The sequence below is a fragment of the Oryctolagus cuniculus genome, chromosome 2, assembly GCF_964237555.1.
Source record: "Oryctolagus cuniculus chromosome 2, mOryCun1.1, whole genome shotgun sequence".
Taxonomy (NCBI): Eukaryota; Metazoa; Chordata; class Mammalia; order Lagomorpha; family Leporidae; genus Oryctolagus; species Oryctolagus cuniculus.
This window is the reverse complement of record NC_091433.1, coordinates 88,272,873-88,299,755: the sequence shown is the minus strand read 5'-3', so window position 1 is coordinate 88,299,755 and position 26,883 is coordinate 88,272,873. Positions and strand designations below refer to the sequence as shown.

The window sequence follows — 26,883 nt, the reverse complement described above, 5'->3', positions numbered from 1 at the left end:
CGCCTACATGGGAGACCCAGATGAAGCTTTTGACTCCTGGCTGCAGTGTGGCCCAAACCTGGCTGTTGTGGCCATCTGGAGAGTGAACCGGCACATGGAAGTGCTCTCTGTCTCTCTCTCTCTAACTCTGCCTTTCAAATAAATAAATCTTAAAAAAAAAATGTCATGTTGACCCCATAAATATTCCAAATGGCCTGATTTAAAACAGTTCCAGGTCCAAACTTCAAGTTCAAAAATACTCCTTCCAAATCAGGTCCTTTGGGGTTTATCCCCACTTGGTAACTGAATGCCAATCTGATTGTCTGATTGTCAAGTTTTTTTTTTTTCTTCAAAGTTTCACTTAAAAACCCCAATGCTACAAGATTCTTTGGGTTTTTTCCTCTCTTGGAGTTCCCCCTCCATGCTGCTCTGGCTGGAGGTCTTTGACTCTAATAAATCTTCCTAAATCTAAAAAAAAAAAAAAAAAAAAAAAATGCTCCTTTCATGCTGAGAATTAGTACAAAATTCTTCATCAGCCCAAAGCTCCTGGCCCACGCTAGAGGCTGACTGGAAGTGCATGCTTTTGGCCTCCACACCCTGCACACACATTTCCCACCTTTCAGCTCCTGCTCTCCCCAAATGCACGACACCTGCCACCCAGCCCCTCCCTCCTCCAGAGGCTCCCTTCTGCTGAGGCCCCACCCCTCTTAGGAGCTGGCAAGTGCAGAGCCAAATGACTAAAGAGAGGGACGTTTGCATCCTAAGGAGGCACGGTGTCTTGGAATAAATAAATGAAATCCTATTTAGGAATCAGGGGATAGTGGAAAACGGGGTAGAAAGGAAGTGAGGCGTCTCTCTGAAGAAACTGAAATCAGCATGCCAGAGACACCTGCACTCCCAGTTACTGCTGCACTGTTCCCAGTCGCCAGGCTATGGGCCCAGCCTAGGTGCCCACCCATGGGTAAAGAAAATGAGGTATTTGTACACTGTGGAATACGAGTCAGCCATGAAAAGGCATGAAATCCTGACATTTGCAGCCCAATGGGTAGAACCCATTGTTGAGTAGAATAGGCCAGACACAGAAAAACACTGCCTGTTCTCTCATATGTGGAAGGTTAAAAAAAAAAAAAATGGTGAATGGAGTACTACTGAGCTGTAAAAAAAAATATCAAGGCTTTTGCAACAAAAGGGATCAACTGGAAACCATTACACTGGTGAAATAAGCCAGTCCCAAAAAGACACATATCTCATTTAAAATAAATTTAAAAGAAAGTGGTGATGTGAACATAGAACAGGAATTACTAGAGACTGTTTTTATTTTATTTTATTTATTTATTTGAGAGGTAGCTACAGACAGTGAGAGGGAGAGAGAGGTCTTCTATCCACTGGTTCACTCCCCAAATGGCAACAATGGCTGGAGCTGTGCTGATCCGAAGCCAGGAGCCAGGAGCTTTTTCTGGGTCTCCCACACGGGTGCAGGGGCCCAAGGACTTGGGCCATCTTCTTCTGCTTCCTCAAGCCATAAGCAGAGAGCTGGATCAGAAGTGGAGCAGCCAGGACTCGAACCGGCACCCATATGGGATGCCGACACTGCAGGCTGAGGATTAACCTACTACACCACAGCACCAACCCCTGGAGGCTGTTAATACTGGAGGCAGAAGAGACAGAGGGAGGCTGGGTCACAATGGAAGCACTGTCAGACAGAGCTAAGGAGCCCTGGTGTTCCGCAGCACGTGGGTGACTACAGTGCAGAGTGTAGGACTGCATACTGCACAAACCATGGCGGGACAGCGGCTGGTAGGCTCCAAACACAAGCAAAAGGTGAAGAGATGGGAAGGCTGGCTGCCCGATTTGAACAGTCTGTGCCATATACATGTGTTGAAATATTGTACAGTATTCCAGAAAAAATGTGTGCAAGTATTCCATGTTCATCCAGATTTGAGAATTTTTTTAATGTAATAAAAGATGTCAAAGGGAAAAAGACAGAGATGGGTCACTCCAGGCCCCCGTGAGGCTGAGTGGCCACTCCCTGCCCTACCTCTACGCCACACGCAGTCTCCTGTCTCTGAGTGAGGGACCCGCAGCTACCACCAGGGAAAGCAAGAGCAGGTGTCAGGTAGGTCTGAGAGTCCCTCAGACCGTGGCCAAGCTGGACACTGCCCACTGGCCACATGCACTTCCAAAGGAGGGGCTGCTGGGCGGGAACAAGCCCCCTTGACGGCCTGGCCCAAAGGCCAGTGGGTGCTGGCTGGAAGCCTGCTGGGGACTCCAATGCACTCCTTGCATTTCCACACCAGTGATGGCAGGAACCTGACCGGCCAAAAACTACACAGAGGCTGATGGCGCAGCAGGTGTTCACCCCAGAAAGGGGCCAAGCCAGCCCCTGCTGATGGTCTCTGTGTCCTAGGAGTCACAGACTCAGGAGGCAGGCTCACACCTTGGCCAGAACCTGAGACCTGAAACCTGCACAGCACAGTCCCCAGGCCTTGCCACAGGCCACCTCTAAGGCACACCCCGCGTGCCTCATGTCGGGGGCTTGGGCTGTGAGCGGCCACATACCCTGAGCTCCCCTCTCTTCACTGTCTCCCTCTGCTCTGCCTCCAGCCCCTCCAGCAGGGGCCTGACCTGCGCCTCCCTGGGCTCGTGTCTTGATTCCATTCTCCGGGCTTTCTAACTCTGCACTCCTTGCCTTTTGACGAGACACTTCCATGGGCGGCTCTGATTTCATGACCCTTAGCTCTTGCAAGCCCTGAGACACAGCTTCCCCAGGCAGACGCCCCACAGGGAGGTGTGCGGAGTGAGCCAAGAGAGACATTCAACCTGTGTGATCTCTCTCTGCTTTGTTCTTCCCGCTGTGCACAACAAGGTAAACTTGACCCTCTCCCAGTCCGCCACTGGCACAGACCACCTGACAGTCCTGGGAAAAGGTTGTCTCGCCCTCAAATGTTTCCTCTGCCTTCTCCTGCTAAGATCTGAAAGTTCCACAATTAAAAAATAATTCCTGAGGCCGACGCTGTGGTGTAGCGGGTAAAGCCACTGCCTGCAGTGCCGGCATCCCATATGGGTGCTGGTTCAAGTCCCGGCTGCTCCACTTCCAATCCAGCTCTCTGCTATGGCCTGGGAAAGCAGTGGAAAATGGCCCAAGTGCTTGGGCCCCTGCACCCACATGGGAGACCTGGAAGAAGCTCCTGGCTCCTGGCTTCGGTTCAGCCCAGCTCTGGCTGTTGCGACCATTTGGGGAGTGAACCAGCAGATGGAAGCCCCCCCCCCGCCCCCGTAATTCTTTCAAACAAATAAATAACCCTTAAAAAAAAAAAAAAAACAGAAATTTGTTCCTTTGAACTTTTTTCTGCTAAAATACAATGACTCCCATGAATCCTTTTGCTATCACAGTTACCAAGAATATACTTTAAAAGGCAGTATGCTCAATGCAGCAAATAAAATATTTTTTAAGCAGTGATATTAAACACACACACAAATAAGCCTGGGAAAGGTCTCCGCAGTTGTGTTGCAGAGTAAATATCCTCACTCTGAGACAGTATTTTGATAAGGAGAGAAAGAATTCTAGAGTCCCTGGGAAAGAGGCCTCAAAGAAAGGAGAAACAGCTTTGGAACGGAAAGATTCCACGGGGGCGGGAGGGGCGGCCTGCGCCCAGCATCCTCTCCCTCAGAGTTCTGCAGGAGCCAAGCTGGTCTAGAACGGGCTTCAGATCAGCAAAAGAGGGGAACCATCAGAGCCAGGTCAGGCGCTGACTACAGCGGCTTCCTCCAGGGGCTAGGAAGGCACCACAGGTGCAAAGAAAGTACGATCAGCCAGGGCACTCGACAGAGAAGGAAAGGCGTGTGCTTTTCCTGGGTGGGGTCAGGACGTTCTGGCCCCACCAGGGAGGGCCCCAGGAGCGGGCATCTGATGCAGCTTGGGGAAGGAGGGGGCTGGGACACCAGGGCTGGCCCTTCCGAGACAGGGGAGAAGTGCCTGGCCTGCCTGGAGAGGGAACAGGATAGCCAGCCGGGGCAAGAGCGCACGCAAAGCCTCATGGGAAGCAGAGTTCTACGAGGGCACTGGAGAAACTGCGGATGGGGTGGGTGTCTGACCTAGCACTTAAGACGCCAGTTGGGACGCCAGTATCCCATACTGGAGGGCCTGGGTTCAAGTCCTGGTTCTCCTCCCCATTCTGGTTCTCTGCTAACGCAGAATCTGGGCGGCAGGTAATCAGGTTCCTGCTGTCCACATGGGAGACCCAGACTGAGCTCCCAGCTCCTGGCTCAAGACCCAGCTACTGCAAGCACCTGGGGATTGAACCAGCAGATAGGACATCGCTCTCTCTCTCTCTCCTCTTCCTCCTCCTCCCCCTCCTCCTCCTCTTTCTCTCCTTCTCCCTCTCCCTCTTTCTGCTTTTCAAATAAATAAATCAATAAAGGAGCCAGAGTTGTGGTGCAGAGGGTAAAGCCACGGCCTGTGACACCAGCATCCCCTAGGGGCTCCATTCATGTTTCGATGATCTGCTTCCAAGCCAGCACTCTTTTACTAGCCTGGGAAAAGCAGCAGAAGATGGGCCGAGTGTTAGGGCCCTTGCTACCCACATGGGAGACCCAGAAGAAGCTCCTGGATCCTGGCTTTGGCCTGGCCCAGACCTGGCTGTTGCGGCCACCTGGGGAATCAACCAGCAGACAGAAGATTTCCCCCCTCTTTTCTCTCTCTCTCTCTTTCTTTCTCTCTCTCTCTTCCCCTCATCCCATAACTCTGACTTTTAAGTAATCTTTGAAAATAAATAAAAATATAAAATTTTTAAAGCCAGCAATTCAATTCTTCTAAATTGGAATTGCTTATTTTTTAAAAGTTCATGGAAAAAATAAATTAAAAGATAAGTTTTATTTTTATTTTGGTGCCAAAAAATGTATGAAATCCTTGCATATGAGGGGGGTCTTCAAAAAGTTCATAGGAAATGTGTATTAAGAAAAATCTATGGGGGCAGGTGTTTTGGCACAACAGATTAAGCTAATCCACTGCCTGCAACATCAGTATCCCATGAGAGCACTTGTTCAAGTCCCGGCTACTCCACTTCCTGTCCAGCATCTGGCTAACGTGCCTGGGAAAGCAGCAGATGACGTCCTGGGTGCTTGGCCCCTGCACCCACATGGGAGACCTGGACGGAGTTCCCAGCTCCCGGCTTTGGCCTGGACCAGGCCTAGCTATTGGGACCATTTGGGGAGTGAACAAGCAGATGCAAGATATCTTTCCTCTCTCTCTCTGTATCTCCCACTGTTTCTCTCTATATATATAATTTCAAATAAATAAATCTTTAAAAAATAGAAAACTTTGCATCAACTTCAAAACCAAGTTACCTTTTAATTCCATTCTCCACAATCTCTTGACTTCAAAAAGGGGACGCCACCCTCACATGTGGCTGGAGTCTAGGTCCTTAAGTTGACGGAAGATGAGGTTCCTGCAAAGGTATGTGGCACTCAGAGCATCACGGACATGCTGGGGAGCTTCAACCTTATTAGAAAAGCAACAGGAAGGGCCGGCGCTGTGGCGCAGCAGGTTAACGCCCTGGCCTGCAGTGCCGGCATCCCATATGCGCGACGGTTCAAGACCCGGCTGCTCCACTTCCTATCCAGCTCTCTGCTATGTCCTGGGAAAGCAGTAGAAGATGGCCCAAGTCCTTGGGCCCCTGCACCTGCATGAGAGACCTGGAAGAAGCTCCTGGCTCCTGGCTTCAGATCGGCGCAGCTCCAGCCATTGTGGCCATTGGAGAGTGAACCATTGGATGGAAGACTTCTCTCTCTCTGCCTCTCTTCTCTCTGTGTAACTCTGACTTTCAAATAATAAATAAAATAAATCTTAAAAAAAAAAAAAAGCACCAGGAAGTAATGAGAGCTCAAAGCAGGCAATGGTGTGGGCGATTTCTATGTGGACTCTTTGCTGGGAAGGCTGGCAGCCGATGGAACAGACAGGAATGAGGCCAGTCCAGGTGACAGGAATACAGTCAAGACCAAGGACTAGCCCACGGCCAGGGCAGAAAGCACGGGGACAGAGCCGGAAGTAGCATCCTTGAGGCCTGGAGACCGATACGGGGCTGAGGAAATGTACAAGGATGAAGATGGTGCTTAGATTTCCATGAGGGCCGCTAAGAAAAGGAATGCGGGGGCGGCATGTGTGGCAAAGGTAACAGTAGGAGGAAAGTAACATCTCCTGTGGCCAATGCTGCACTTTAAAATCTCTTAAACTCCTCCATGGAGTACAGTAGAGATCCCTGTGGCTCTGGCTGGATCGGTGACGCTCCAGTGAAATGCAGATCTTGGCACTCCAGCGTCACACTGGGCACAGACAGATGTGCGTGGCAGGAGCACAAGGAAGCAGGATCCCCCTGGGGAGAGAAGAAGCCCATCCTGCACCTCGTCCTGCCCCAGGGCTTCCAGCACGGGCACAGGGCTGCACGAACTCCCCGCACCATGTAAGTCAGTGGTTCCTGGCCACGGCTGCACAGTAGAATCACTTGGTGAGATTTGCAAAATATAAGGTGCCTGGGCGTCACCCCCAGGGACTCTGATTTTTTTTTTTTTTATTTAAAGATTGTACTTATTGGAAAGGCAGAGTCACACAGAGAGGGGGAGAGACAGAGAAAGAGAAAGATCTTCCATCTGCTGGTTCACTCCCCAAATGGCCACAATGGCAGGGGCTGGGCCAGGGCGAAGCCAGGGGCCCAGAACTCCATCCAGGTCTCTCACAAGGGTGCAAGGCCCCAAGGACTTGAGTCATCTTCCACTGCTTTCCCAGGTGCATTAGCAGAAAGCTAGATCAGAAGTGGAGCAAGCAAGACTCACATGGGTGCCAGCATCACAGACAGAGGCTTAGCCTGCGGTGCCACAGCGCCAGCCCCCAGGTCCCCAACTTAACCCCTCTGAAGTGCAGCCTGGGCATCAGAATCTGATGTTCTAAGGTGCAGACGGTGTTCCCTCTCCTTCTCCGCATGGCATCCCTTGAATTCCCATAAGTTAAAGGGCAAAGGTTGAATTCCGTTTGGGACTCATGGTGACGGAGACGTTGAAACAAAGACATCCTCTACCCTCAGCTAATGATCCCTCCAGATCTTATAAATGTTTACCGAGGCAGCCCTGGGTTCGCCAATGGCTTCTGATTGCCGGGTGCCATGGCCAGGACGGGGAAGAGCGTCTTCCAGACAGTCGTTCCAGACAGCTTGGCTCTGAAACACAAACAAGCAGAAAATAGTCACTCTGCCTCCCAACCTGCAAGGCAGCGGGCTGGTGGTGGGGCAGGGATCGGGGCAACATTTCAAACGAGGGCAACATTTACTAGACTTTTCCAACCTGTGCTAGAGTAGTCATTACTGCAAATAGCCGTTCTGGCTGCCACGAGTCTGTAATTTCACCCTCTGAAGTAGCATGTTCTCAGAGCTCTACTATCTCATTTGGTTGATGCAACGACGAAAATCCAGGGACAGGACTGCAAGCAGGTCCTCACCCTCCCCGCCCCGCCCCTGGCTGGTGCCCTCATGTTTACCTGGCTCTTGGAAACCAGGCTCCAAGACAGGATGACAAGGAAGAAGCTTCGGAGTCTAACTCTGGGCTGAATTCTTCTTCTAGCCATCCACACACCATCTCCTTAGAAAGGCTATTGTGGGCCTGGAGTTCTGGTGTAGTGAGTTAAGCCACCACCTGCAGTGCCAGCATCCCATATGGGCACCAGTTCCAATCTCAGCTGTTTCACTTCCGATCCTGCTCCCTGCTAGTGTGCTGGGAAAGCACTGGAAGATGGCCCAAGTGCTTGGGGCCCTGTACCCATGTGGGAGACCAGATAAAGCTCCTGGCTCCTGGCTTCGACCTGGCCCAGCCCCAGCTGCTGCAGCCATTTGGGGAGTGAACCAGTGGATGGAAGACCTCTCTGTCTCTCTCCTTCTAACTGCAGAGCTACAGAGAGGCAGAGGCAGAGGCGCAGAGAGAGAGAGAGAGAGAGGTCTTCCATCTTCTGGTTCACTCCCCAAATGGCCTCAACAGCCAGAGCAGGGCTGATCTGAAGCCAGGAGCCAGGAGCTTCCTCCCACATGGGTACAGGAGTCCAAGCACTTGGGCCATCTTCTACTGCTTTCCCAGGCCATAGCAGAGAGCTGGATCAGAAGAGTAGCAGCTGAAACTTGAACCAGCACCTATATAGGATGCTGGTGCCACAGGCAGAGGCTTAGCCCACTACACCACAGAGCCAGCTCCATAAAACAAATCTTGAAAAAGAAAGAAAGAAAGAGAGAGAGAAAGAAAGAAAGAAATAAAGAAAGAAAGACAGACAGACAGACAGACTATTGCTTCTCCAGGCTTCCTCTCTCTAGCATCCTTGACACTCTGTCTCCACAGAGGTCGTGGAACCTGCGGCAGGGCACCCAGGGGTACATGCAGTGGCCTTCTGGCTCAGCATCCAGAAACGCCACACAGAGGCCGGCATGGAGGGCCCCAAGCACAGCGCAGACCTTCCCCTGCGCTACTCCGTGCTGCCCTGACCCTGTGGACACTGGTGGGACCTGAAGCCTCTGAGCCTTCAAAGCCAATCCGTGCTCATCAAGCTCCAGGAAATGCTCACTCTCACCTGAATCTGAGGGGCCCCAGGCCGCTCTGCTTTTCTACAGCTGTTGCTTTACCTATGGTGAAGGCAGCTCTACTGGGGGCAGCCCTGGTCCAGCCAAAATCCAGCCGTGAGCCACAGCAGGTGCAAATGCCACCCTGTTGACAAGGAACTCTGAGACAGGCACCTCCTAAGCTGACGACAAGGGACAGGGACTTGCATTCTCGTCCCCACAGCTCCAGTGGCTTCACGGGGTGGCTGTGACGTACTGAAAACAAATGCCATTCCTATGCATTTTTACTAAAAAAGGAATTAATGTGGGGCTGCTGTTGTAACATAGCAGGCTAAGACTCTACCTGGGATGCCAGCATCCCGTGTGGGCACCAGTTCGAGACCCAGCTGCTCCTCTTCTGATCCAGCTCCCTGCTGGTGCATCTGGGAAAGCAGCAGAAGATGGCCCAAGTGCTTGGGGCCCTGCACCCACATGGGAGACCTGGAAGAAGCTCTTGGCTCCTTGCTTGGCCTGGCCCAGACTTGGGCCCTGAAGCCATCTGGGAAGTGAACTAGGGGACGGAAGCTCTCTCTCTCTCTCTCTCCTCTCTCTCTTTTTCTCTCCCTCTTTCTCTCTCTCTCTCTCCATAACTCTGCCTTTCAAATAAATTTAAAAAAAAAAAACCTTTAAAAAAGTTAATGCAAAGTTGTAGCATATTTTGTGGGGGCCAAGAGGAAGGAAAGATGTCACAAAACTGACAGGTTTATACGGTTTAATCACGCCTCTACACCCACCATCTGCCAAGTTCCGTGTGACATCCTGGAGCTACACACTATAAGAAGACAGGCCCCCGGCCGCTGCAGAGTCTTGGTTCGGCTGAAGAGGCAGCCGATTGTAACCCTGTGTGTTAACCACTGGGGCAGTGGTGACTGGCAGCCCATGGTGGGTGGGTAACACTGCCTGCAGGTGTCAGGGAAAGGCGGGAGAAGACTGGTGGGCATTCACCAGGACCCAAGCACAGGAAGGCTAGGGAGGGATCTCAGTCCCCTTTCTGCTGCTGAGACAGAACACCTTCAACTGAGTAATTTACAAACAAAAGAGGTTTATCTGGGCTCAGGGTCCTGGAAGTCTGAGAGCATGGTCCCCACATCTGCTCAGTTTCCGACGAGAGTCCCATGGATGGCAGAAGGGCCAGTGGGCTCACGTGAGGGAGAAGCACTCGTGCCGGAGATAGAGGTGGGTGCCAGACTCTATCGCAATCCACTCTTGTACCTAATCCAGTCCCACCAGAACCAAGAACTCCCCCTGCAGAAAACCGTCTTGTCGTTTCTCAACACCGACACAGGGGACCGAGCCTCCACAGGAGCCTCCAGCCACAGCAAGAGAGATGGCTCGGGCGCAGACACAGGGCTTTGTGAGAAGATGGCACCTTTGGGAGGCAACTTCCTAAGGCAGGGACCTCAACCTGCACGCCCAGCCAAAGTGAACTGTGTTACACCTGCGCCCTTCCTGGCCCAAGACGAGGCCCCTTCCCTGGCGTCATTCTGTTGAAATTTCTCCTTGGCCTCACGCTGGATCTGTGTGCATATGTCTGATAAGCACAGATCCAGGTATGGGCCTTGGAAGTCACATACGTCATCCTCTGCAGGGAGCTAAAAATAGCCTACCCATCTGCTGCCTGCCGCCTCACCTGCTCAGACAGAAGTTAGCCAGGTTGGGCCCTGCCAGGAAGCAGGAGCTGGCGGTGGAGGGCTCCGGCCACAGTGCAGTTTGACTAACTGTCCACTGCCTTACCAAGGGCCTCAAGAGGCACGAGTCTGGCCACACAGAGGCACCCCAGAGAATCCTCCAGAGGGGAGGAGAGCTGGCACGGATGGAGCAGCCACTCTGCCCACCCGACAGGTATGACTGTCAGCTCTACTTAAGGAGGAAACGGATGCCTGCACAAAGCAGGCATGAATCAAACAGCAGAGGAAGCCAATGCAAACCCCATGGCCACACCTAGTGGCACACACGTGCGCTCTCTTCCCCACTCCAGTGCACGGCTAACCCCCTCTGGCCAAATTAAGGGTGCAAGCAGGCTCCACCGCCGCCACCACCATCACCCTCGCTGCTGCGGACTGAGGGCCTCCTTCCTTGCACTGTGGTCCTTCCTTGGTTTGCAACTCCTCCTGCAGGGAGTGATCAGCAACAGAAACAGGCAGGCCAGATTCAAAGCAGGCGTTTTCAAATCTTCTGAGCAACTTTTTTTTTTTTTTTTTTTTTAGGCAGAGTTACAGACAGACAAAGGGAGAGACAGAGAGAGGTCTTCCATCTGCTGGTTCACTCCCCAAATGGCCACAACAGCCGGAGCTGAGCCAATCTGAACCTGGGAGCCAAGAGCCTCCACCTGGTCTCCCACACAGGTGCAGGGGCCCAAGCACCAGACCATCTTCCACTGCTTTCCCAGGCCATAGCAGAGAGCTGGATTGGAAGAGGAGCATCTGGACACAAACCAGCACCCATATGGGACGCCAGCACCACAGGCAGAGGCTTAGCCCATTACACCACCATGCCAGCCCACAACTTGTTTTTAAAAATGGGTATATGAGGACTCTTGCAAAAGTTCATGGAAAATGCATATTACCTAAAAACTCTGCATGGATTTCAGGTTTTTCATACCAAAATAAACTTTAAAAAAAAAAAAAAAAGAGGGGGCAGCATTGTGACACAGCTGTTACAGCTGCCACCTGCAATGCAAGCATCCCGTATGGATGCTGCTCCATGTCTGATCCAGCCCCCTGCTGATGGGCTGGGAAGGCACAGAAGATGGCCCAAGGAATTAGGCCCCTGCACCTGTGTGGAAGACCCAGAAGCTGCTCCTGGCTCCTGGTTTCAGAACTGCGCAGGGCCAGCTAGTTAGGATGCCTGGGTCCTGTATCCCAGTATCTGAGTTTGCATCCCAGTTCCAGCTCCTGCTTTCTGCTTCCTGCTAATACAGACCTGGGAGGCAGCGGCAGCAGCTCAAGTACTTGGGTCCCTAACCACCCATGTAGAGACCTGGATGGTAGTCCCTGTCCCAGGCATTGTGCGCATTTGAGGAGTGAACCAGCAGACAGGGGGAGCTCTCTTTCTCCTTCTCCCTCTCTCTCTCAAGTAAATCAATAAAAAGCAAACAAACACACCCCAGCTGCTGCACCCAAGCAAGACCCAGATGCTTCCCAATCTCAATCACTGGACGGACCTCGTCCACGCCTCCCTCACCATCCTCCCTGCAAGACTCTACCTTCTTGAAAAGTGACACCAGCCGGCAGAATCGCGGCACAGGACCTGCACCTCAGGTGCAGCTCCACAGGGGACCTCCCAGAGCCCGGGGCACCCTCGCAACATTTGCATGATTTTTAAGTGTTCAGCATTTTTTTTTAAGATTTATTTATTTATCAAATAGTGACAGGGCAGTAGAGAGGAAGAAAGATCTTCCATCCATTGGTTCACTTGCCAAACAGTCCAAGCCAAAGCCAGGAGCCGGAAACACCATCTCCCACATGGGTAACAGGGGCCCAAGCAGCAGGGTCATCTTCTGTTACTTTCCCAGGTGCATTAGCAGGGAGCTGGAGCAGCAGTGGAGCAGCCAGGACTCAAGCCGGTGTTCATATGGGATGCTGGCATTGCAGGCGGGGGCTTAACCTGCTGGGCCACAATGGTAGCCCCATGTCTTTGCTAGTCTAAGCAAGACAAAAACCAGACATTCTGGTCTGATTGTTTCCTTTAAGATAAAGGCCCAGAAGTGAAGATGGAAGGCCGAAGGAATTCATATTTTATATTTTGTAATGCCTCTCTCTAGGTCACCTTCCGGGAAGGAAGCCATCACGAAGGTCCTGTGTAAAAAGGGATTTTTCCCTGGACCTGGCGCTGTAGTGTAGCAGGTAAAGCCACTGCCTGCTGTGCCAGCATCCCATATGGGCGCTGGTTCGAGTCCCGGCAGCTCCACTTCCCATCCAGCTCTCTGCTATGGCCTGGGAAAGCAGTAGAAGATGGTCCAAGTCCTTGGGCCCCTGTACCCACGTGGGAGACCTCGAAGAAGCTCCTGGCTCCTGGCTTTGGATCGGCACAGCTCCGGCCATTGTGGCCAATTGGGGAGTGAACCAGCAGATGGAAGATCTCTCTTTCTCTTTCTCTCTCTCTCTCCCTCTCCCTCCCTCTCTCTCTCCCTCTCCTTCTCCCTCTCCCTCTCCCTCTCCTTCTCTCTCTGTGTGTGTAACTCTGACTTTCAAATAAATAAATAAATCTTGGGGAAAAGGGTTTCATTCCTTTAAAAAAAAAAAAAAAGGTTTTTCCCAAGTATCACGACTCCCAAAAGGGGAACAGCAACTCCAGTCCCCCTCTCCAAAAAGACCCGCCAGGGGGAAGCAGAAGTGGGAACATCCTCTCAGGCTTCCTGTGCCTTACCACAGGCAAAAGCCAGGCAGATCCTTGAATTATGGCCATTTTTTAAAATTCCCAGTTTCCCCTTCTATTTCCAACCACCCCTTTGCTCACACGTTCCAAAGCTTTCCTGGTTACTTCCCAACTCAGAGGATCTTGCTGCCTTCTGAAACACAGGAAGACATCCCTGGAGAAAGTGTGCAGCACACACGCACAGAGACACTGGAGTTTAGCACCAGTGCGAGCCTGTGTTGAAGGAATGAGGGAGAGCGCGAGAATGACTCTCCTAGATCTCAACAGGTCACTTAATTCTCTCTCCTCTGCCAAAAACGTTCGCTTTCTGAACTTGGCATTCAAGACCCTATCCAGTCTGAGCCCCATCGTAAATTTAAAGCCGCCTATTCCCTAAATAAACCCCGTTCTCCTCGACTGAGACAGAAATCGTTGCCCAAGCACGCACTTTCCTGCTTTTGCAGCTAACAATAAAAATGTGCCGTCGTTTCTTGAACATCTATTATGTGCCAGGCACCAGGCTCAATGCTTTATGGAGATCTTAGCTAATCCTTAACAACAGTCTTCTGAGGTGGGCGCTATTTCTCCCCGTGTGATAAATGCGAGAGGCTTAGTCACTTCCCCAAAGCCACGACTGCAGAGAGAAGTGGCGCCAGCATTGGAAACCGTGTCCTCCTGACACCAACACTTCTGCGCTCAATGTCCACCTGCCTTGCCCCATTCCCCCCGCTCGCTCCAGCTCCCAGCAAGCCAAACCCTCAGTGTCGCTCCCCCTCTTCATGGAGGAGCAACACAGGACCCTGCGCTGTTCTTTCGTCTGCTCGGCCCTCCCCGGGTTTGCTGCTGGTTCTTCCCGGGTTGGCTACTATCCCTTCCACCTCCATGGAAGGGCAGTTCCCCCTGGCCACATTCCCCACTTCCGCAGGGGAGCGGCACACCGCCGGCCGGTTCTCTCGGGGGCTGCACAGGTGTTCCCTCAGATGTTCCCCTTAGATGTTCCTGGTGCATGCCGTCTCTCTCCTCCTTTATAGTCCTCCTCCGCCAATCCTAACTCGGCTGCCCACACGCCGAGTACGCTGCTCTCCAATCAGGAGCAAGTCCTACAGTTTATTGGTTGAACTGGAGGCAGCTGGGTAGAAGCTGTTTTCTCCTCTCCCAGCGCCATATTGTAGGAGAGCAGATGCATAGAGTAAGTCTTAATTCCAGTAACTTAGTCTAGTCCGAGCTGCTCCCCACAGAGGAGAGCAGATGCATAGAATAAGTCTTAATTCCAGTAACTTAGTCTAGTCCGAGCTGCTCCCCACAGATCCCCCTTTCTTTTTATTTTTTGGTGATACGCGCCTGTCTTCGGTGTCCCGCGGCACACACTCTGCTCTACTTGCTAGAGTTGCCACAGGCTCTTACAAGTCCTATCAATCAGGAAAACCGAATCCGGGTCCTCTCTTCGCCATGTTGTGAGGAGGTTTTTAGGCGCTGATGCGTGCCTGTGTTCGGTGCCCTGCAGCGCATGCTCTGCTCTGCCCGCAGGGGCTTACAAAACCTATCAGGCAAACCGAATCCAAGCCTTCTCATTGCCTTATTGTGGGGGAGACTTATTAGTGTTGGTTCGTGCCTATCTTCGGTGACCTGCAGCTCATACTCTGGTCGAGCTTTGCTGGCGCTTACCGCCTTAAATCAGGCAGACCGAATCCAAGCCTCCTAATTGTTGCATTGTGGGGAAGCTTTACTGATGTTAATTCGTGCCTGTCTTCGGTGACCTGCGGTGCATAAGCTGCTAGCTGCCCGCAGGTGCTCATCGCCTCACTTGATTAGGCAGACCGAATCCAAGCTTTCTCATTGGCATGTTGAGGGGAGGCCTTATTTTTCTCTATTTCTCTATCTCCGGGCATTCCTATTTCTCCCATTTTACTTCTATCTTCCAGCATTCCTATTTTTCTCACTTTACTTCTAAACTTCTGTTTCTCTTATCCCTGCGGCTTCCCGCTCTCATTCTTATCCCCGCAGCTTCCCGGCTGCGCCCGCCCCGAGGCTGCTTCTCGGCGGCTTCCCGGCTGAGCCGCTTCAGCCCGCGCCTCTCTCATCTGCGCAGCTTCCCGGCTTTGCGCGGCTTCCCGGCGCCTCGCCCCGCCGGCGCCCGCCCCGCGGCGGCTTCACGGCTCTGCGCGGCTTCCCGGCGCCTCGCCCCGCCGGCGGGTTCCCGGCTCTGTGCGCACGCTCCGCGGTCTCCACGCACTTCGCGCCCGCACCACGGCCTCGCGCCAACGCCCCGTGCTCTCTCTGCACGCGGCGGCTTTCGCGAATGTTTCCGCCACCACCGGCATTCAGTCCAAGTTCCCCGGACTAACCTGGCGAATCCTGGCGGCCCACGTCTCTGCCTCTGGTTCCAGATCTTCGCCTCTTGCTCCCCGGGGTGACTTGAAGAATTCCAAGATGGCTTGGCCTGCACTCGCGGCTTCATCCTCCCTAACATTTCTCTCTACCCGGTATGTTTCCTTAAGTTTTCTTCCAACAATATTCCTCTCATTTCTCCTGGCTACTCCCCACAGTCCGTATCCGAGTCCAAGCCTCCTCCAGGTTTCACTTTCGCTTTCAATCTCCTAGCTTCCCCACCATAGTCCGCATCCGAGTCTATGAAAGCTTTCACTTTCGCTTTCAATCCTAACTTCTTTCCCACAGTCCATATCCGAGTCTATGCCTAGGCTTTCCATAGCTTCTTCCGGCACCTTTCTCGTCTGGCTTTCCCCTAGGCTCTTCGCTAGTCTCTCTCTCCGGTATTTTCCTGCTTCTTCCCGTTTCTTCCCTCCTAAGTTTCCTATCCGAGTCACGGCACCATTATGTCGCTCCCCCTCTTCATGGAGGAACGACACAGGACCCTGCGCTGTTCTTTCGTCTGCTCGGCCCTCCCCGGGTTTGCTGCTGGTTCTTCCCGGGTTGGCTACTATCCCTTCCACCTCCATGGAAGGGCAGTTCCCCCTGGCCACATTCCCCACTTCCGCAGGGGAGCGGCACACCGCCGGCCGGTTCTCTCGGGGGCTGCACAGGTGTTCCCTCAGATGTTCCCCTTAGATGTTCCTGGTGCATGCCGTCTCTCTCCTCCTTTATAGTCCTCCTCCGCCAATCCTAACTCGGCTGCCCACACGCCGAGTACGCTGCTCTCCAATCAGGAGCAAGTCCTACAGTTTATTGGTTGAACTGGAGGCAGCTGGGTAGAAGCTGTTTTCTCCTCTCCCAGCGCCATATTGTAGGAGAGCAGATGCATAGAGTAAGTCTTAATTCCAGTAACTTAGTCTAGTCCGAGCTGCTCCCCACAGAGGAGAGCAGATGCATAGAATAAGTCTTAATTCCAGTAACTTAGTCTAGTCCGAGCTGCTCCCCACACCTCAGGACGCCGCTCAAATCCCGGCTCTCCAGGGGCGCCCCACCTGCCAGCAACTGCAAGTCCTTCTTCACGGCTCTGAAGCCGATGGCCTGGACTCCTTGCTACCGGCTTGCCCCACTTTCTGTTCGATTCGTTCTGCCGACAGCTTCCATCAACACGTTCCCCTGGAGAGCAACCCCCAGGAGATGGGCCAGTTGCATCTTCCAACTAGATTGGAGGCAGCGCCCTGGAGGGATGCCTTCCTGTCTTCCACAGCTACACGAGCCCAGGCAACCCGCAGCAAGTACTTCCGGTTCATTGATGCTTTGGATGGAGCCCAGGCGACCCGCAGCAAGTACTTCCGGTTCACTGATGCCTTGGGTGATGCTAGCGGTTGGGCCGCTGTGGCTCTGCCTGTGCCTGGTGACGGCTGTTTGTACACTCGGCTCTGCCGGCTCCGAGGCCTTTCGCGTCTCTCCAAGGAGGCTGCTCTTGCCAGGTCATTTATCTCTGCGTGCTGTCTTCTGGAGGAAAGACGTGCTGCCCGGCAGGTGCCTGATAAGAAGCCCATGACGGCTGTCTCCGCACTCCAGCGCTCCACGTGGGCTCCTGGACGCTCCCGAGTGTTTATCCGCGCTTCCCAGCAGCTGCGTGGCGGTGGCGGGGTGGGGAGGCGGGAGTCCAGGGCCTGCCTCTTCTGTGAGGCAAGCAGCAGAGACTACACCTGGAGCTCAGGTCGCTGCAACAGCTGGAACTGCGCGCAGGCCGGCTTCCCTGCCTCGCCGAAGAGTTAGGGTCACAGAAAACCACCGTTTCACGGGAATCCGCCGCTCTGCCTTCAGTTTGTTCCTCTGTCTCCAGCACTTGCACCCTCCTGCCTGGCTTCCCAGACGTGAAACCCCCCAAGAGAACAAGGGGAGAGGAAAAGCAAAGGAAGCTGCCCCTGATGGGGGCACCGGAGCAGGTGGTCCCTAATCCCCAGGGTGCGGCTGGAGAGTTACCAAGCAGCACAGACTCCTCTGTCACCTGTCACCAGGGCCTGGAAATTCAAACTTAGAGTTGTTTCTGGGATGGCCCAAAGTCCCCCGCTCTGAGAAGCAAATATTAGACATCCAGGGCTGGTGTCATGGCCTTGGTTTAATACTCTCTTGTCACCATCCTGAAACTTTTCATTTTATGTAAGAGGCAGACAGACAGAACTCCCATCCTCTGGTTCCCCTCCCAAATGCCTGCAGCAGCCCCTGGCTGGGGCCAAAACCAGAAGCAGGAATGCAATCCAGGTATCCAAGTCAGGGACAGGAACCCAATTCCTTGAGCCATCACCACTGCCTCCCCAGGTCTGCATTAGTAGGAAGCAAGAGGCAAGAATTGAACCCAGGCACTCCAATGCGGAATGCAAGGGTCTTAACTGGGAGGCCAAACAGCAGCCCCACTGAGATTCTTAATACTTTTTTTTTTTTTTTTGAGAAAAGGGGTGGAACTCCTATCCAGGGGTTCACTCCCCAGCTTCCCACAGCAACTGGGGTAGGCTAGGGCTAAAGCTGAGAGCCAGGAACCCAATCCTGGTCTCCCATGTATAGCAGGGACCAGCAACTTGAGCCATCACTACTGCCTTCCAGGGTCTGCATTAGTGGGAAACTGGAGTTGGGGGGGGGGGGGGGTGAAACTGAGAATCAGACCCAGGCACTGCAACCTGGAACAAGGGTGTCTCAACCCAAGTCCTAACCGCTAGGCCAGATGCCCAGCCAGGATCCTTACACTTTTTTTTTTTTTTTAAGATTTATTTATTTTGTTTGAAAGACACAGTTACAGAGAGAGGTAGAGGTAAACAGAGAGAGGTCTTCTATCCACTGGTTCACTCCCCAAATGGCCAGAACTGAGCCCATCCAAAACCAGGAGCCAGGAGCTTCGTCCAGGTCTCCCAGGTGTGTGCAGGGTCCCAAGCACTTGGGCCATCTTCTGCTGCTTTCCCAGGCACATTAGCAGGGAGCTGGATCAGAAGAGGAGCAGCTGGGACTTGAACCGGCACCCATAAGGGGTGCTAGCACTTCAGGAGTTGGCTTTATCTACTACACCACAGCACTGGTCCCATTAGCACTTTTTAACAAGGGATGCTGCTTTTTCCTTTTGCATTGAGCCCTGAAAATGAGGTAGGTAGTCCCATGGGCCGCAGAGGGTCAGGCTCCCCAGGAACAGGATGAAGGTAGAACCAGATCTTCCTGGAGGTCAGAGGTTGGCAGGAATTGACAGGGCTATGGGAAGGCTCACACCAGTTAGACCACACCCAGGGAAGCTCCGGGAGCCGGACGAGGCTCTGCCAAACTCAGCTTCTGGCCTCTCCCTCCCCGGCCCTTTCCAAGTCTCCAAAGCCAGCGGAGTGCAGAGCTGAGGGCGTCCGGGTCTCACTGTGTCTCAAGGAGGACATCAGAGGCGTCCCCTGCCCGCAGCTCTGAAAGCACACAGCGCCGCTGAACTGCGTCTGTCCATCCCCCAGGCCCTGGACTCAGCTACAGATCCTTCTGCAGCTGTCAGGGCCATCGCAGGAGCAACTCTAAGAAACATACTGCTGGGGCTGGCGTTGGGCACAGCAGGTTAAGCCACTGCTTGCCACACCAGCATCCCAAATGCCATCCCATATAGTGCCAGTTCGAGTCCCGACTGCTCCACTTCCAATCCAGCTCTCTGCTGTGGCCTGGGAAAGCAGAGGAGGATGGCCCAAACCCTTGCTTGGGCCCCTGCACCCACGTGGGAGACCTGGAGGAAGCTCCTGGCTTCTGGCTTCAGATCAGCACAGATCCAGCCTCGGTGGCCATCTGGAGACTGAACCAGCAGACAGAAGACCTTTCTCTCCCTCTGCCTCTGTCTCTCTATAATTGCCTTTCTAATAAATACATCTTTAAAAAAAAAAAAAAAAGGAAGGAAGAGAGGAAGGAACTTCTGCTGTTTACTGGGCGTCTCCAGCTTACAGGAAACTGGAAAGGGAGTCCACCCCTCACCAGGCGTGACCCCACTGCGGAGGCAGCACGTTCGGGAGATCACAAGAGAGGATGCACTGCCAACATCACTCCCAGCAGAAGCCCCGCTCCCCATTCTCTGCAGAGAACGAGGGCTTCAAGAGGTTCAGTCGCCCCTGCCTCCCAGCCTCCAGCCCAGGGCAGGGAAGCAGGGGTTACCAGGGTTCAGAAAGGAGCCCAGGACACCCTCCTGTCTTAATTCCTCCAAAACCGCCTGTCGGATTCCACCACGGGTATTTCATTCCTTTTGGCCTTGAGAAGCTTTTAAAACCCAAATATCCCGGAAATGGGAATGCTATGATCTTTCTTCCAGGGAGATAAAGGTTGAGGGAAGCGGGGAGGAGGAAGGCAGGGCGGGTGGGAACACGGGGGTGACCAGCAGAACTGTTGCACGTGTCCTCCACCTAGCCAGCAGGGTCGGGAGAGGCCTGCACGTGGTGACTGTGGCCTGGGGCTGCAGAGTAGACTGTGAGTGGCTTCTGAGTTGCTGTTTGCTGAGTCTGCTTCTCCGAAGCTCCTTCTCATCCCCACATTCCCGGATTCCTCCTCTTTTCGCCAGCGATCAAAAAGAACAGGGCCTCCCCTCGGGAACGGAGGGAGCCAGCCCCAGTCACGTGGGTGGTGGGAGCAGGGACCCCTGCCAAGCGTCATAACCCTGCCCTAGGCCCCCTCGGGGGCCCTCTGCACACCCACTGAGGCCGGGCTCAGATGCATCTCCTGCCTACGTCACAGCCAGGAGGGCATTAACCGGGCAGAGCAGGAGAGGAGTGGCTGGAGGCGGGGCTCTGACACTCGCTGGAAATCCAATCCCGCACCGCCCAGGAACGTGACCTCATTAAGAGGCCTGCTGCAGAGAGGATTAGGCATCCCGGTGAGTTCTCGTCATGTGGTTGTTATTATCAGTAGTTTTCATCAGAATTCAGAACTCATAATTTAAAACCGGTGCCCTCTCGCCAGCTGCAGCGGCCAGGGATCAGCTGATCCGAGTGGGGCTCCCCCACGCCTCCCGCCTGCCTCCAACCGTCATCCTCAACCCTTCTCAAAGTGATGGACGGCTGGTGGGCTGGTGGGCTGGTGGGCAGCAGGGGCCGGGGCCCTGCACAGTAGGCCCTTTAGTACCTGCCTCTGTGCCTCGTTCACTCCTGGACAGCCTGGATGTCTCCCCGTACCCACAGCTGCCCCTAGAGCGGCAAAAGGCATTTTCCTGGGAATCCTAGAGATCCAAGCCGTCCTAACCGTCCCAGAATTCCAGGGTAGATCTGGCAGCGAGGAGAGTGAGCCCCAGTTCCTGCCCACGCCTGCGCCAACCTCCAGGGCCCTCCACGGCCTCTCCTTCCCACCTTGCTGTGGTTTGGATGTGGTTCAGTATCCTCCAAAGCTCTGGGCAGTGGCAGGGGGAGAAGCTGTGGATCCTTCTGGAAGTGGGGCCTAGTGGGAGGCCCGAGGGGGCCCTGCCCTTGTGAGGGTTGATAGCAGTTTTGGGGCAACCATGGTAGTTCTCACAAGAGAGTCATCACGGTAGGAGCAAACCCAGCCCTTCCTGCTCTGTGACTTCCAGTGTCCGCATGTGCCCCTTCCTGCCCCCAACACACGCTCCTGCCATCACCATCAGCCAGGCTGCGATGCAGCCCGCAGAGGCCTTTCTAGGGGGCTGAGCCTCTGCCTGCACCATGCACTTGAAGCTGCAAGCCCAGCAAACCTCTTTTCTCCATAAAGTTGGGCTGTCTCGGATAGTTCCTTACAGCAGTGGGAAGATGAACAATGCACCCCTCACCCTGAAGGGTGGGGCCACCTCCTGCAGGGACCCCAAAGCCTGGGGCAGCCTACAGCCCGGGAGCCCCCTGCACAGTGTGCCTCTGCCTGGAGGGGATGCTCACCTCCAGGCTGGATAGAGGCCACGTTGCAGGGTAGCTCCTGGGGAGGATCTTCCAGGCTAGAGCTCCAGTTCCCTCACTCATTCGTTCATTCACGTAGCAGAACTCCTGAGCCCTTGCTCGAGGCCCAGGGCTTGTGCCAGGACCGTGGATACAGAGGTAAGGGGCGTGTTACCCCCCTGAGCTCAAAGCCTAAGGCAGGAGGTGAAGAACAGACAGGTAGGTCGATGTGTGGGAGGCTTGAGGGGCAGGCTCCTCGCCTCCCAAAGCTGACACCATGTGATACGCTTAAGAGAGGAGCCAGCATTTAAGTCTCCATGGACACAGAAGGGAGCAGCCAGCCTGGGGGGCACCCACACCTGAAGACGGGAAGTTTGCCTGGAGAGACAGGAGCAGTGACATAAACAGAGGCCTAGAAACTTCTAGAAGTTCAAAGAGTTAGACTGGCAATGGTTCTGGGAGCCAGAGGAAACAGGCTGTCGGCAGATGCCATGAGTGGTCACATTTACATTTTAGAAGATGGTTGACAGCAGTGAGGGCAGATTGGAGATGAGACAGCTGAACAACAGCAGTGCAGGTGGGCGGGGACCACACAGCCGGGCAGATGCGATGGGTGAGGAGGTCAGGTCGGCCAATGAGATGGGACGATAGGACATGCCACTGCCTGCGTGCGGGAGGTTATGCAAGAGGGAGGGGGATGGGGCAGGTGTTTGGCACAGTGGTTGCTGTTTGGGACACCCACAACCTCATGTTGGAGTGCCTGGTTTGAGTCCCAGCTGCTCTGTTTCCCATCCTGCTTCTTGCCAATGCACCCCCTGAGAGGCAGAAGATAATGGCTCAACCCTCTGGGTCCCTGCCACCCACATGGGAGATCTGGATGGAATTTCAGGTTCCTGGCTCCAGCCTGCCCTAATCCCGACTGTTGTGGGCATTTGGTGAAGTAAGCCAGCAGATGGAAGATCTCTTTCCATCCGTCTCTTTGTCTCTCTCTCTCTGCCCTTAAAATAAATAAGTATGTTAAAATATGGATCACTGAAGCTTTACTTTGACAAACAGAAGGAAGATGACATCCAACTTCTGGCTGAAACACCAGGATGGGTAGTTGAGCTCATTAATCAAGGTTGGGAATTCAGGATCAGGAACACATATGTGGCAGACGATGAACACTTCAGTCTTGAACTTGTTGAGTCTGATGCATTTGTGGGACAAATGAGAGATGTTACCAAGCTGCTGCATATTCCTGCCTGGGCTGTTGGTGTCACAGATTTGAAAGGCAGCGGTGTGGCAAATGTCATCATGGAAGACATCACCAGGTTTGTGACAACAAGGATAAACCTCGGAGGAGCACCATCATACAAGAGAATGGGAACAGAACCTGGACAGCGCAGAGGGGAGTGCCCAGAGGGAAAAGAAAAAAATCAGAGGAGGGGCTGGCATTGTGGTGCAGTGGGTTAAGCCGCTACTTGCAACACCACTATCCCATATCCAAGTGCTGGTTCCAATCCCAGCTGCTCCACTTCCAATCCAGCTCCCTGCTAATACACCTGAGAAAAGCAGCAGAGAGGATGGCCCAAATCCTTGGGCTCCTGCACTCAAGGGAGACCTGGATGGAGTTTCCAGCTCCTGCCTTCAACCTGGCCCAGCCCCAGCCATTGTAGCTGTCGCTCCCCCTCTTCATGGAGGAACGACACTAAACCCTGCCTGGGCTTCATATCCGAGTCACGGCACCATTATGTCGCTCCCCCTCTTCGTGGAGGAACGACACAGGACCCTGCGCTGTTCTTTTGTCTGCTCGGCCCTCCCCGGGTTTGCTGCTGGTTCTTCCCGGGTTGGCTACTATCCCTTCCACCTCCGTGGAAGGGCAGTTCCCCCTAGCCACATTCCCCACTTCCGCAGGGGAGCGGCACACCGCCGGCCGGCTTTCTCGGGGGCTGCACGGGTTCCCTTAGATGTTCCCCATAGATGTTCCTGGTGCATGCCGTCTCTCTCCTCCTTTATAGTCCTCCTCCGCCAATCCCAACTCAGCTGCCCACACGCCGAGTACGCTGCTCTCCAATCAGGAGCAAGTCCTACAGTTAATTGGTTGAACTGGAGGCAGCTGTGCGGAAGCTGTTTACTTCTCTCCCAGCGCCATATTGTGGGAGAGCAGATGCATAGAATAAGTCTTAATTCCAGTAACTCAGTCTAGTCCGGTTGCTCCCCACAGTAGCCATTTGGTGAATGAACCAGTAGATTGAAGCTCTCGCTCTCTCTCTCTCTCTCTCTCTCTCTCTGTCTCTCTATAATTCTGTCTTTCAAATGAATAAATAAATCTTTAAAAAAAGAAAGAAAAAACCAGGGGAGATAAAGAGCAGGTACATTAGGATTTCTTGCATGCTTCAGAAACAGCCGATTCAAACCGGCCTACATCATAGAAGTGATTTAAGGCATACACGCCTAGGAATACCGGCCAGTGCCGGCTTCAGGTTGGGTTCAGTTGGGTTCAGTTCAGCTGCTCTTTGGAGGAACATGATGGATCCCCTTCCTTTTGGTCCTCTGGCTCTGCCTTCTGCAGGATTAGCTTTACTTGAGTGACAGCTGCCAGGTTTCCTACTTCTTCCTCCAAATCCAGGGTAAAGAGACCCTCTGACCCAGAGACCTCCCTGAGGAGCAAGGACACTTCTACCCAACTCATTGACTCGAATCTGGTAACATCCCCCTAAAACAATGTCTCTGATTCGCTGATGCCAACGCCATTTTCTGCAGACTTAGAGCAAGGGATGCAGTTGATTTTCCACAAAGCACAGAGACGGAGCAATAGAGTCCTCTAATAGCAGAGCCCTTACCCTATTACCAACAGAGAACGGACCTTGCAAAGTACCCAGACAAGAGTTCACAAGGGGGAGGAAGTTGTCAACAGGATCACCCACCCAGAAGGTGTGTGTTTTGTGTGAGGTGGGACTTAGTGGTGCTGGAGGAGGGGCTCCCTCAAAAATTCTTCCTGAAAATTGCAACCCCAGAAGGGAGTTGAGCCAGGAATAGGCTTTAGATGATGCGAGTGCATGCCTGCCGCGTGTGTGTATGCGTGTGTTTGTATTAGTGTACGTTCCCGCAACGCTTACATAGGGAAGGAGGGGTATTCAGCAGAGGGAGGGTCTTGTGCAAAGATCCAGAGGCAGGGCTGACGCTGTGGCTTAGCAGTAAAGCCCCGCCTGCAGTGCCGGCAGCCGATATAGGCACCAGTTCGAGTCCCAGCTGCTTCACTTCAATCCAGCTCTCTGCTGTGGCCTGGGAAAGCATTGGAAGATGGCCAGGAGACCCAGAAGAAGCTCCTGGCTCCTGGCTTCAGATCAGCGCAGCTCCAGCTGTGGCAGCCAATTGGGGAGTGAATCAGCAAATGGAAGACCTCTCTCTCAGCCTCTCCTCTGTGTAACTCTGACTTTCAAATAAATAAATAATCTTTAAGAAAAAAAAAATCCAGAGGCAAGGGTGAGAGCACCAGTGAGGGTAAAAACAGGAGCCCAGCATGTGAGGTGGGAGAGGAGAGCAGTGAGCAGAGCCCCACCCCACAGTTAGCAGAAGAGCCGCACAGAGCCTCGCGCCCACTGCCGTGAAGGCTGCGGGACCTGCTGCAGGACCCCGATATGGACGGCTCAGCCACACTGCGGTTGACAAGGATCACTCCAGCTTCGTGCTGGGAGTTAGGGAAGGGGCGAGACCGCAGTCTGCAATGCAAACTAGCAGGAGCCCAGGGCAGGTGCCCAGGGCAGGGCCTCAGCAAAGGTGGGGCTGGCAGGGAGTGGTGAAGACAGAGTTAAGGCAGCAGAGGGGACAAGAGAACAAGGCTGGGGAGTGGGTGATGTGGAGGGTGTGAGGAGGAGGCTCTGGATGTGAGGGCAGGGCTGGGCCCCTTGGGCCACCATCCAGGCTAAGGGCCCTGCCTGCCCTCTCCCCACGCCCACGCATTCGCCCACCTCCGAGATACCCCGTTCCGTTGCAAGGTGCTGCCCCAGTCAGGATGACTGACGACTAATTGTGGAAAGGAAATGGCATAAACACAGGTGGGCTCGCTGCAGGCTCCAGCTGACTCCACAGGTGGGGTGGAGAGAGGGGAGGGGGCTCGGAGAGGAAGGCACTGCTCCCAAGGACCTGGAGGTGAGGCTTTTATCAAAGGCAAGTGGAGGCCAGCGCAGCCACCAAGGAGTCGCGGGAGCAGGGGAGCAGGGGGACAGGATCCGAGGTCTTCATTCTGGAGCAGCTCCCTCTGTGGCGGTCATTTTTCTTCGTGAGGGTGAAGTGCTTGCGATCCCTGCTCCAAGAACTTGGACCCCACGTCCGATTTCCTGTAGACTTTGGCTCCTGTTGAATGGGAGACACTGGAATCCTTGCCGCGGGGGACTGGAGCACATTGCACTCTTGGCTGCACTTCCTTGGCCCTGGCTCCGGTTCTGGGGAGAAGAGGAGAGGAAGGCTCAGGGATTGATGGAGACAGAACACCCGAGGGAGAAGGGAGAAGGAATAAACAGCTCTTCCTAGGAGTCCCTGCAAGAAGACAGAGCCGGCGAAGCTGCTTAATTCTCAGCCTCTGGTTTCTCGCTCAGTGTCTTCAGCCCTGCAGTGTGGGCCTTTGTGTGACTCCGGTTGGGGGTGGAGGAGGGGGAGGGGGAGGGGAGGAGGAGCTGATGACAAAGCCTAAAGCAAGCCACCACTTTGGAAGACACAGCCCCACCTGCCACGGCCCACACAAGTGGACTTGCCCTATTTTCCTCCCTGAGATATGGTCCACGTTCAACCCCGACGTCCGAGGAAAGAGGACAGGCGGTGGGGAGGGGCTGGAGTTGGTGGGCTCAGGTGGCAGAGGCCAGCACTCCACGCTCCGGCCCTCTCTCTGCTCCGACGTCACAGAAGCGTCTGGAAAGACAGCGGCAAGACATCCTGGCCTCTGTGAGAAGACGCTCAAGGGAATCTCTCCTCCCATCTCTGCACCTCTCCGCCCAGTCACGGGAAGGCCACCAGGTCAAGAGCACCCTCGCTTCACTCCCCACCCCTTCTTCCCCCACACTGAACACCAAGAATAACTTCCTGCTGGGGGTGAGGCGGAGGTAAAAAAAGATTTAATTACAGTGTGTCTTTCTGACCTCACTCCCCTACCCCCAGGAGCTGCCCTGTGGCCCAGCCGGCTGTGGTGTCAATGGGCAGGACCTTGGCCTAGCTGACACCAACCTCCGGCCAGGCGCCACCCAGTGAGAGCCTCGGTGCCTGAGGGTGGGCTCCAAGCCAGGCTCACTCACTCTCCCAGCAATCCCAGAGCCAGCGCCAGTAGACCAGAAGATTCTGTCTTGGGTTCCTACTTAAGAACCCTAAGGCAGGCTGGAAAGTGCTTCTAGGTTTTTGGAAGACAGGGTCATCTTCCCCCAAGACGTTTCCTGGACAACATTGTCCCCACCTTTAATTTCCTATTTATTATTATTATTATTATTATTATTACTATTTGAAAGGCAAGGAGACAGAGAAAGATCTCCCACCCACTGGTTCACTCTCCAAGTGTCCACAATAGCCAGGGCTGGGCCAGGACGAAGCCAGGAGCCGAGAATTCCATCCAGGTCTCCCACATTGCGTGGCAGGGGCCCACGTATCAGAGCCGTCACCTGCTGTTCTCAGGATGCATTAGCAGGAAGCAGAGCTGGGATCCGACC

At 53.9% G+C, this 26,883-nt stretch overlaps 1 long non-coding RNA gene across 4 annotated transcripts in view; it reads right to left on the bottom strand.

Moving 5' to 3' along the window:
- LOC103352163 (uncharacterized) overlaps positions 1-16,642 on the bottom strand; it is a 56,333-nt gene extending 39,691 nt beyond the window's left edge. The window contains exons 1-3 of one of the 4 annotated variants that reach the window (XR_011386373.1): positions 16,385-16,642; positions 7,089-7,187; positions 5,326-5,426 (exon numbers count right to left, since the gene is read on the bottom strand). This is a non-coding gene — a long non-coding RNA (uncharacterized lncRNA). The remainder of the gene's footprint in view (positions 1-5,325; positions 5,427-7,088; positions 7,188-16,384) is intronic. The other 3 variants (XR_007913968.2, XR_011386374.1, XR_011386375.1) reach the window with 3 other exon arrangements.
- Between the last annotated feature and the right edge of the window lie 10,241 nt (positions 16,643-26,883).